This window comes from Mustela putorius, unplaced genomic scaffold, assembly GCF_011764305.1.
Source record: "Mustela putorius furo isolate JIRA1106 unplaced genomic scaffold, ASM1176430v1.1 tig00003834_pilon_pilon_pilon, whole genome shotgun sequence".
Lineage (NCBI taxonomy): Eukaryota > Metazoa > Chordata > Mammalia > Carnivora > Mustelidae > Mustela > Mustela putorius.
Genome location: NW_025421987.1, coordinates 58134480 through 58143754, shown reverse-complemented (window position 1 = coordinate 58143754; position 9275 = coordinate 58134480). Strand labels below are relative to the sequence as shown.

Genomic DNA, 9275 nt, shown 5'->3' with positions numbered 1-9275 from the left:
ATTGAATTAAGGGGTCACCCTACTTATTAACTTAAGAAATGAAGGAATGAATAGTATTTAGAAACCAAGCTCTTGGGTGCTAGCCATTCCTATTGTTCGGCCACTTTTAAGAAAGCTCTCCTCTGCCCCACCTATAGACTGATGCTTCAGTTCCCTAGAGCTCTGTCCCAAATCCCTCAGCCTCTTTATCTTCCAGTCTCTCAACCCTGGTTTTGCAGACCATCTCTTTCCCAATTTCCAACACTAGGTTTCTACTGAGTTTTTTCTATTGAGGTTTTCCAACTAGACCTTCCTTCTCCAATTCCGATTTTATATCACATGCTACCTATAAACCTCCACTTGCTGTTTTACTGATTCAAAACCAATTTTTAATCCTCCCACTTAGCTACTTCCACTCCAAACTCACCTTCTTCCACCTCTTCTGTCATAGGTAGGTGGCCTAACCCAAACCAGGCAGTCATACTTAATCTTCTTTTAAACACGTTTTTCCCAAATCATCACCACAAATTCTCCTATCTTCTGCTCACTGTTTCTGTCGTCTTTCTTTCTCATTTATTTACCGTCATTCTAGTCAACACCTCCATTCTCTCTCTCCTGGTTGATTGTGTTGGCCCCTAAATGCTTTCTCCAATTCTTCTTTTATATTGCCCCTTCTAACCCATTATCCACAATACAGCCAGGGTGCTTCTTTACATAAACAGCTTTTTATTATAGATGATTTTAGTCATACATCAAAGGGTAGAAAAAATAGAATAATGACTCCCATCTACTCATCAGACAGGTTCAACAGTTACCAGCATCTTGCCACATTGCTTACTTGCTTAATCTTTCCCTTTTTCCATGCTCCCTCATTACTTTCCTCCTTTTCTCCTTCTTCCTTTCTTTCATTCCTTCCTCCTTCACTCCCTTCTCTATTTTTGTGAATGTATTTTTAATGGGAAATTCCTGATATTGTATAATTTCAACCCTAAATATTTCAAAAAGCATCTGAAGAAATAAAGAATATTTCCTTCTATAGCCATAATGCCATTATCACAGCAAGCCAAATAAAACCAAATTAAAAGTCATTTCTCAATATCATCTAATCCTCAGTCCATATTCCAATTTGTCTCAAAAATGTCCCCTTACATTGTTTGCTTGTTATGCCAATTGTTTAAAAACACGGACCAGGTTCAAAATAAGAGAGGCCCATTCGCTCCAAGTCCTTCCTTTTACAAGTTAAAAAAGCCCTGGAGATAACAAACCAAACAAGCATAGGAAGACTCCAAAAGGTAGAAAGAGGAAGGCGGATGGTCTAGGGACCTCAGGACTTGAGTTCCCGGAGTTTCTTTCTTGCCTCTCCTATGTTCCAGACAGGTTGTTGCCTCCAACCTGGAACTGTCAATGGGCATGGACAAAAAAGCTCCAAGAAAAACCTGTTCCCATAACCAAAGGATCAGGAAAAGGAAAGCCTCACAACAGAAAATCTTTCTGGTAATGCCTGCCCTATTCTAGTCAAACACCAACAGAAAAACTGCCTGTCTTCCTGTCATTTCAGTGGGCCCAACAGGAAGCTGATCTTCCATCCCTCCTTTGTCCCTGTCATCACCCCTACCCCCCCCAAAACAGGTGGGGATGCTCTGATTCTTCTGCAGGGGTAAAGTTGGGGAAAATGAGTGGGGATATGATCTTCTATCTCCCACTCAGCAGAAGCAGTTGTGCTCTGATTCCCCTGTCTGGGTTGCATCGGCAAGACTCAACGAGGAGCTAATCTTTTCACCAGAAGCAGGCATGGCTCCAATTCTCCTGCCAAGGTAGTATCGGGGAGGTCCAGTGGCAAGCTGCACTTCCACACCCCTTGGGCAAGAGACTGAATGAGTCAGGACTTCATTATCCCCCACCCATGAGTATCAACAAGGCTTAGTGGGGGACCAAGCTTCTGCCCAGATGCTGCAGTTCAAAGCAGTGTGACTCAGTCTTCTGTTTTTCCTCTCCCTGCTATCAGCAGGGCCTAACCAGAGTTAAACCAGGGCACCTGGGTGGCTCAGTGGGTTAAAGCCTCTGTCTTTGGGTCAGGTCATGGTCCCAGGGTCCTGGGATTGAGCCCCGCATCGGGCTCTCTGCTCAGCAGGGGGCCTCCTTCCTCCCCCCCCCCCATCTGCCTGCCTCTCTACCTACTTGTGATCTCTGTCTGTCAAATAAATAAATAAACTCTTTTTAAAAAACTAAATAAAAGAAGTTAAACTTATATTCCCACTTAGATTCAATGAAACAAAACTCATTGGTACCTTGCTTTAAGTGGAAGGTGTCAATGAGGCTGATGGGGGAGCTGAATTTCCACCTCCCCATCTGCAACAAGGCAGTGTAAGTGGGTGTTCCACCTTTGCTGGGGTGCTGTTGGCAGGGCCCAAGAGAAAGCTAAGCATGCATAACCACTCTGTCGTTACACTACATCTCAACAGGGTGACTGCTGGTTAAAAAAGAGGATTAAATAGGATCATGAGTCTCATACTATATTACCCCAAATATCCAGGATATAATTAAAAATGAAAATCACTTGTCATACCAACAAATTACAACTTGAATGAGCAAAGAAAATTAACAGATGCATATACCAAGATGAATTAGGTGTTGGAATGATCTGACACAGATTTTAAAGCAGCCATCATAAAAATGTCTTAATAAACAATCCCAAATTCTCTTGAAACAAATGAAAAATGGAAAATATCAGCAAAAAAAGTCCTAAAAAAAGAACCAGATGGAAATTATCAATGGGAAAATATAATAAGTCAGAAAAACTCTGTAGATGGGCTCCATAGTAAATTGGAGACGGCAGAGGATAAAATCAGTGAAATTGAGGACAGCTAACAGAACTTACCCAATTTGAATATCAGAAAGAAGATAGACTGAAAAAAAAAAAACCAAAACACCCCACAATGAGCAGAGTCTCAGAGACCTGTGGGAGAATAACAAAAGACTAATATTTATACTCAGCAGCTCATTCCTGCTGGGTGTTCAAAGGATAGTGCAATAGAAACTCAGTATCTGGCATCGTTGGTTTTCTTGGCTTCGTGCATGTTAAACCTGGTATTTTTATTGAAACAGTATTCTTTTTTTTTTTTTAAAGATTTTATTTATTTATTTGTCATAGAGAGAGAAGCGAGAGCAAGCACAGGCAGACAGAGTGGCAGGCAGAGACAGAGGGAGAAGCAGGCTCCCTGCCGAGCAAGGAGCCCGATGTGGGACTCGATCCCAGGACGCTGGGATCATGACCTGAGCCGAAGGCAGCCACTTAACCAACTGAGCCACCCAGGCGTCCCTGAAACAGTATCTTAACGGTTTTTCATACTGCTCAGCTTGAGATAATTTTCAAGAGGAAGTAATGCTTCTCCTTTTCTAGGGTGTTTGAAATTGAGAACCAGACAGATCCACACTCAGACCCTAAACAGGGCCCTGAAGTAAAGACATTGGATCCCAAAGATTACAGGTGGGGAGTTCTTAAAGTATGTCCGTATTCAAATGGAGATGCAAGAAACCCAGCTGAAAGAACTCTGGAGTGACAGTGACAACTGTGGATTGATCAAGTTCTTTTTAAAAGGGCTGTTTTGAAGATTATGATTCTAACTTTGGAGGAACTATGGTGATGAGCAGTGACTGGCAGTGGAAGTAATCACATATAAAAACTCCTTAAATAAATATTTATTGGCTTTAAATTAAAAAAATAAAAAAGACTAATATTTATATTATTGGAGTCCCAAAATGAGAGGAGAGAGAGAGAGACTGAAAAGTATCTAAAGAAATAATGGCTGAAAACTTTCCACAGTTGGTGAATGATGTCAAAATGACTCAAGAAGGTGAATCAAACATAAATACGATAAATGCAAAGAAACGTACTCCAAGACACATCATAATTAAACTTCTGAAAACAAAAGACAATGAAAAAGTCTTTAGATATGGATCAGATGATGGCATGCTTCTGTTTCAAACCTCCGGTGGCTTCCCAATGCCCAAGATCCAGAGCTCGGTTTTGTGATGGTGATGTAGGACTACTCCTCCTTAGTGCTCTGACAAACACCGAAGGTCCAGCCACAGAAAGAGCCAGTGGCTTGGTTCTGTTCCCAGCCATAAGGCCGTGCCTCTATTCTCTCATCACCCTGGTCCAGGTAAGCTGTAATCTTAGGCAGCAAGACAACTTTCTTAAGCCTCCTTTTACAAGCAAAGGGGCCACATCCATGGCCTTCATTCAAGCAGAGAGCCTGGCTCATCACTTAAGTGAAACTTTTTAAGTCACCATTACCTGGCAGAAGACAAATTTCCCACAATCATTGCCTGCTTCTGTCCCTGGAGTCAAGCGGACCTAAAATACACCCACTGCTTTTCATTTCTGCTTCGTTTCTGGTACACGGACATGTTTATCTGATTGTACAGATTCTTCATTTACTTCTGTATTCATTCTATCTGTGAAAAAATATTTGATGAGTACATAGTATGCGCTTACTATTTGGGTGGGAAGAACACATTAGACATAGATTCTGCTTCATATTTGGGTGGGAAGAGCCAAATAGACAAAGATTCTGCTCTGGAGACACTTAGAATCTGGTAGCAGAGATACTTGAAGTTACATGCGTCAACAATCAGCATTTAAGAGTGCTTGCTCTATACGAAGTACTTTAGGGGGGCTAACTCATTTAATATCTACAACAACGTTGTGAGGCTAGTGCTATCATTATACTTTGCTATCATTTTTGAGCTTAGTTAGAGAAATCCTGATGTAAAGTGACTAATCCACCTAAGGCAACACAGATTGTTCATGGAGGAACCAGGAAGCAGGCTAGCAAAAGGCAGTCAGTCTGAGGCTGGATGAGTGAATTACAGGCCCGTGCACTTGGCTCTAATGCAGTGGGTGACAAAGACTTTTGAAGGACTTAGGGCAGGGATGTGATCAAATAGTAAGAAGGTCAGTGTGATTTTAGCAAACAGGCAGTGTGTATCAGATTAGGAGACACTTTAGTGAGGAGATTTTGAGGGGCCCAGAAAGCATTGATGGCCATGAAAATGGACTGGAAAGTATAGAATAACAGTGTTTAGTGACAGATTAGAAGTAGATATAAGGAAGGTAAAGCATCATGCGGAAGGATGTCAGAATCTTCTGGAGCTTTGTTAGAGTTTTGCTATTCAATTAGTTGTGTGTACCTATGACACACAACTAAGTGTGTGACATTTTTCTTCTTAATCCTGGTTTTTTTTTTTTTCCATTTTTCAAATGACATGTAATTAGATTGGATTAGAGGCTCTAAATTAGAAGCTACCATCTTTTATTGTATTTTTTTTTAAAAAGAAACCAATAAAGAATTTTCTAAAAATTTGAATTAACCGTTAACATCTGAACAATGAGATTACAATACAATAAAAATCTGTATTACTGGCTTTTCTTGAAAAACTAGAAGCACTGGTAAGACTAGTCTGATCTCATATGACAGCAATGTACTTCACCCAGTAGCAGCCGTCCCTCTAGCAAGATCACCCAGATCTTGCCTCCCCAACCCGCCCATCATGTACATTTGCTTCAATCGTATCAATCAAATCACCTGTCCAGACCCTGTTGGCATTTGGATATTTTTAGCCCTGGGCTGTATGATTTTCCAGTTTCTTCCATTTGTAAATCTTGTTAATCTGTAATTCTCATACAGAGTTTGTCACAATAATACATAGGTTTAGTAGCTTATTTTGTGTACAATATTCTAAATGCTTTATGTACATGATCTCATTTAATCTTCAAAACAACCCTTGGCCTCAAAATTATTTTTAGCATTATCCCCATGTGACAAGTGAGAAACAAAGGCCTAAAGACGCTGATTTGCCCAAGGTCATAGATGACTAAGCGGTAATCAAGAATTTGAACCCAACGATCTGACCCTGGAGCGAAGGCTTCTAGTCATTAAGTTCTGCAATAAGAAGTTCAGTGAATTTTGGGAAAAGCCTACTTGTTTCTAGGTGCACAAGAGAATGATTATCAGTGATCATGGCCTTAAGGGGGGTGGTGAAGATGATCACTATACTTCCTACTCTGGTAGGTAGAAAATCATCAGCCATTGTATCTCTCTGTGCCAGTTGTTAGACCAGCAGGAATGATGCAAGGTAGTCCTAGTGGTAATGAGATGGGATTAAGAGATGGGATGAGAAATTTTTTGAAAAAGATTTCAGAATTAAGGGGGAAATAGAAGCCAGAGTGACATCTTGAAGTGGGGGAAGGGTAGCATAGTAAAAGTAGACAAGCACTAGCCTTTTTTTTCTAGAAAAAAAGCTGTGAGTACAAAATTATGTTCTGCACTAGAGGTTGGGGAGGTGAAATATTGCTGTATACCCATCAAATCAAGTTTACAACTATGGTGATGAGTTGTTTGTACAAAACTATTCAGAGTGCTACTGGGCAACGAAGCTCACGGAAGGCTTATTATTTTAAATTGTACTATTTTAAATTGCTGGATATCTAAAATGTATAATGCATTTTAATAAAATATGGAAAAATGTACATTTGTCTTAAGGAACTTATGACCTATGAAAAAGCTTAAAAGTAAAACCACAAGTGGCCTATTTTTCCTAAAACATACATGTAAGCATTTTCCTTCTTTATCAAAATTTTCCTTTTTTCTAACATTTTTTTATTCTTTTTGTGAAAAAATAGTACAGAAAATGATCTAAAAATTATGTAATCATAAGAGGCAAATGGAGCATATATTTAAATGGGAAGTATAGTCTTTTATAATACCTGGGCCAAGTGAAATACGGCTTAGAGAAGCAGCTTATCTGCTATATGTTTTTGGAAAAGTTGATAATAAACTAAGTTCAGAATTCTATTTTATTTTTCCACTTAGGAATCATTTATTAAACGCTTGCTTGGATTTGGGTGGGAGGCAGAGAGAAAAAGATGATATGATTAAGATTCAGAGCAGACTTCAAGGAATTTATAATTTGCTCCAGGAATCTGAGGCCTGGTGACAGCTACTGACAAATGTTTTTTTGTCTGTTTGGCTGTTTTGAAGTGGATAATCTCCTACTCCAAAGTATGGATTGATCGACTGCCACACAATATCTTCTCTTATTTACCTGCTACGATAGGCCATATGTCAGGATGAATTTGGGCAGAACCCTGAGCTGGCATCAGATCTCCAGTCTGATACATTAAGCAGTATCTTTCACTCCCTTCTTTTACAGTGTGCAAAATATGTGTAAGTTATGATATTGATTGCTGTTTTTCTAATCAATTTGTAAAATGGAAAATGGTTGAGCCAGTTCATAAACTGGCCCTATTCACTACTTCAGTTAAAACTGCTTTTAAAAGTACATAGAGCGTTTTTAGGGCAGTACTCATGGCTTCTGCAGTTTTTTTTTACTTCAGGAAAGGTTAAGACAACTGTGACCAGCATGGGGAAGGCAGGAATTTCCAAGAAAGTGAGACAAGATTTTAGGTCATCTCCTATGCCAAATACTACCAGTTTGGAAAAGTGCTATAATCAGTTGATGTATTCAAGGGATGACTTGGCCTGAATTTCCATCATTGTTCCCAAAGCCACAATAAATAAATTTCCTGGAAAATCCATGTAAAAATAGTGGGTTTGCTAGGCAAATGCAGGTTCACCAAAAGCCCCACAATACCCCCTTCCAACAAGAACACTCCTCCGAGTGCCTCTTACATAAAAATTCTGGAGCAGCCACCACCTAAATTCATTTTACAGAAGTTTTAAAGCTGTTGCCAAGCCCTGACCCTGAACTTGTTCTGGTGCTATCATTAGAGTTGTTCTTTGGGGCTAACAAAACTCTTTCAATAAGCAAGCCCTCCAGAAAGGATTAAATCAATTATGTACAGTGAAGGATGGATTGGTTTGACCAATGGGGTTAGGAAGGCTGGAAAAGAAAGGGGTTCTGATGGTTGAAAGGAAAGAATGTGAATTTTTTGTGCAACTGAAAAGCAGGCCTGCTTGAATGTGGGGTGCATGAAGAGTGGAACTAAGTCCCTAAGATATATATATATATTTTTCACTTCAATATTTTACACTGGGGAAGGAGTAATAAGGAGTCAAAGAGAGCTGGCCCTTAGAGGTTAGTTAGTCCTCCTATGTAGAAGGACCACATATCTTTATAAAGGTTCCCTTCTACAAGGTTCCCTCAGTAATTTATATGTACACTTGGGCAAGTGACTCCATTTGTGTCAACATTTATCTCACCAGAGTTTTATCCTCACTTGCAAAGCAAAGGGCCTGGATTTCTTGATCTCAATTGCTTCGTCCAGCTCTACAGGTACGTGTTTCTATGTTGGGAAACTCTGCAGTTGACTGAGGCCCAAGAGAGGTCAGTGATGTCCAGACCAGATGTCTGGAATGGTTCTGTTCATTTGGTTTTGGGTGTTCTGAGTGGGTGTGATTCTTTACTTTATCCAGTGCCTTCAACTACACAAAACTGGCTAAATTTCAGTAGCTTCACTGAAGTAGTCAAAGAAAACATGGTTTAAGCCTTAAAGAGTTAAATAGGCTGTAACAGAATAATCTGTTTCATTTAGTTTGAGAGAAAAGCTAAACTTTTTCATTTTAACTTATAATAGGAGTTCTTTAAATTGTTCATATAAACAAAACTTTAAAAATTTTTGAGAAAAAAGATTCATACATAAGACTTAGAAAATTAAGGTGACTAAAGCCCCATATTTATACATCTCAAATATTTTTGTGCTACATTAAATCAAGGATGTGTAACTAATATTGTGAGAATATGGCAAATGGGATGGAGAAGGAAATAGTTTATAAATTTTAGAGTCACTCTAATTAATAGAAGGAAATACATAAGCTATTTTCATGTAATCAAATACACATGAACAGTTTCCACTTGCATCATAGGCATGGATTCAAAGGCAACATGGAATAGGGAAGAAGCCAAATTTAAGGATGTTTATTTTTTTCGGCATCTGAGGAACATGTGGAATTAACTATATAGAAATATACATCTGAAAGTTAAATAACTACATCAACAAGTTAATATTCAACTCCTCGAGGGCAGAGATGGTTTTATTCATTTTTCAATTCTTAGTACTTCCAACAGTGCTTGCTACACAAAAGGCATTTGGTACATTTTTGAGAGAGGAAGGAAAAGTTTTTCCTCATAAAACAGTTGGGAAAAGGCTTAGCTGCCTGAATCTGTGGAAGAACTAATCATTTTCAAAAAAGTGGTAAAAATCCACAAATAAAAACCAGATCATTTTATTGAGCACAGTTGAAGTTACTCTATTAACAAATGTTTATTCTTTG

At 39.1% G+C, this 9275-nt stretch overlaps 1 non-coding gene across 1 annotated transcript; it reads left to right on the top strand.

Moving 5' to 3' along the window:
• The first annotated feature begins 2953 nt into the window (after positions 1 to 2953).
• On the top strand, positions 2954 to 3086 carry LOC123394638. Its single transcript, XR_006609391.1, has one exon. It is a non-coding gene; the product is annotated as a small nucleolar RNA SNORA8 (small nucleolar RNA).
• The last annotated feature ends 6189 nt before the right edge of the window (positions 3087 to 9275 follow it).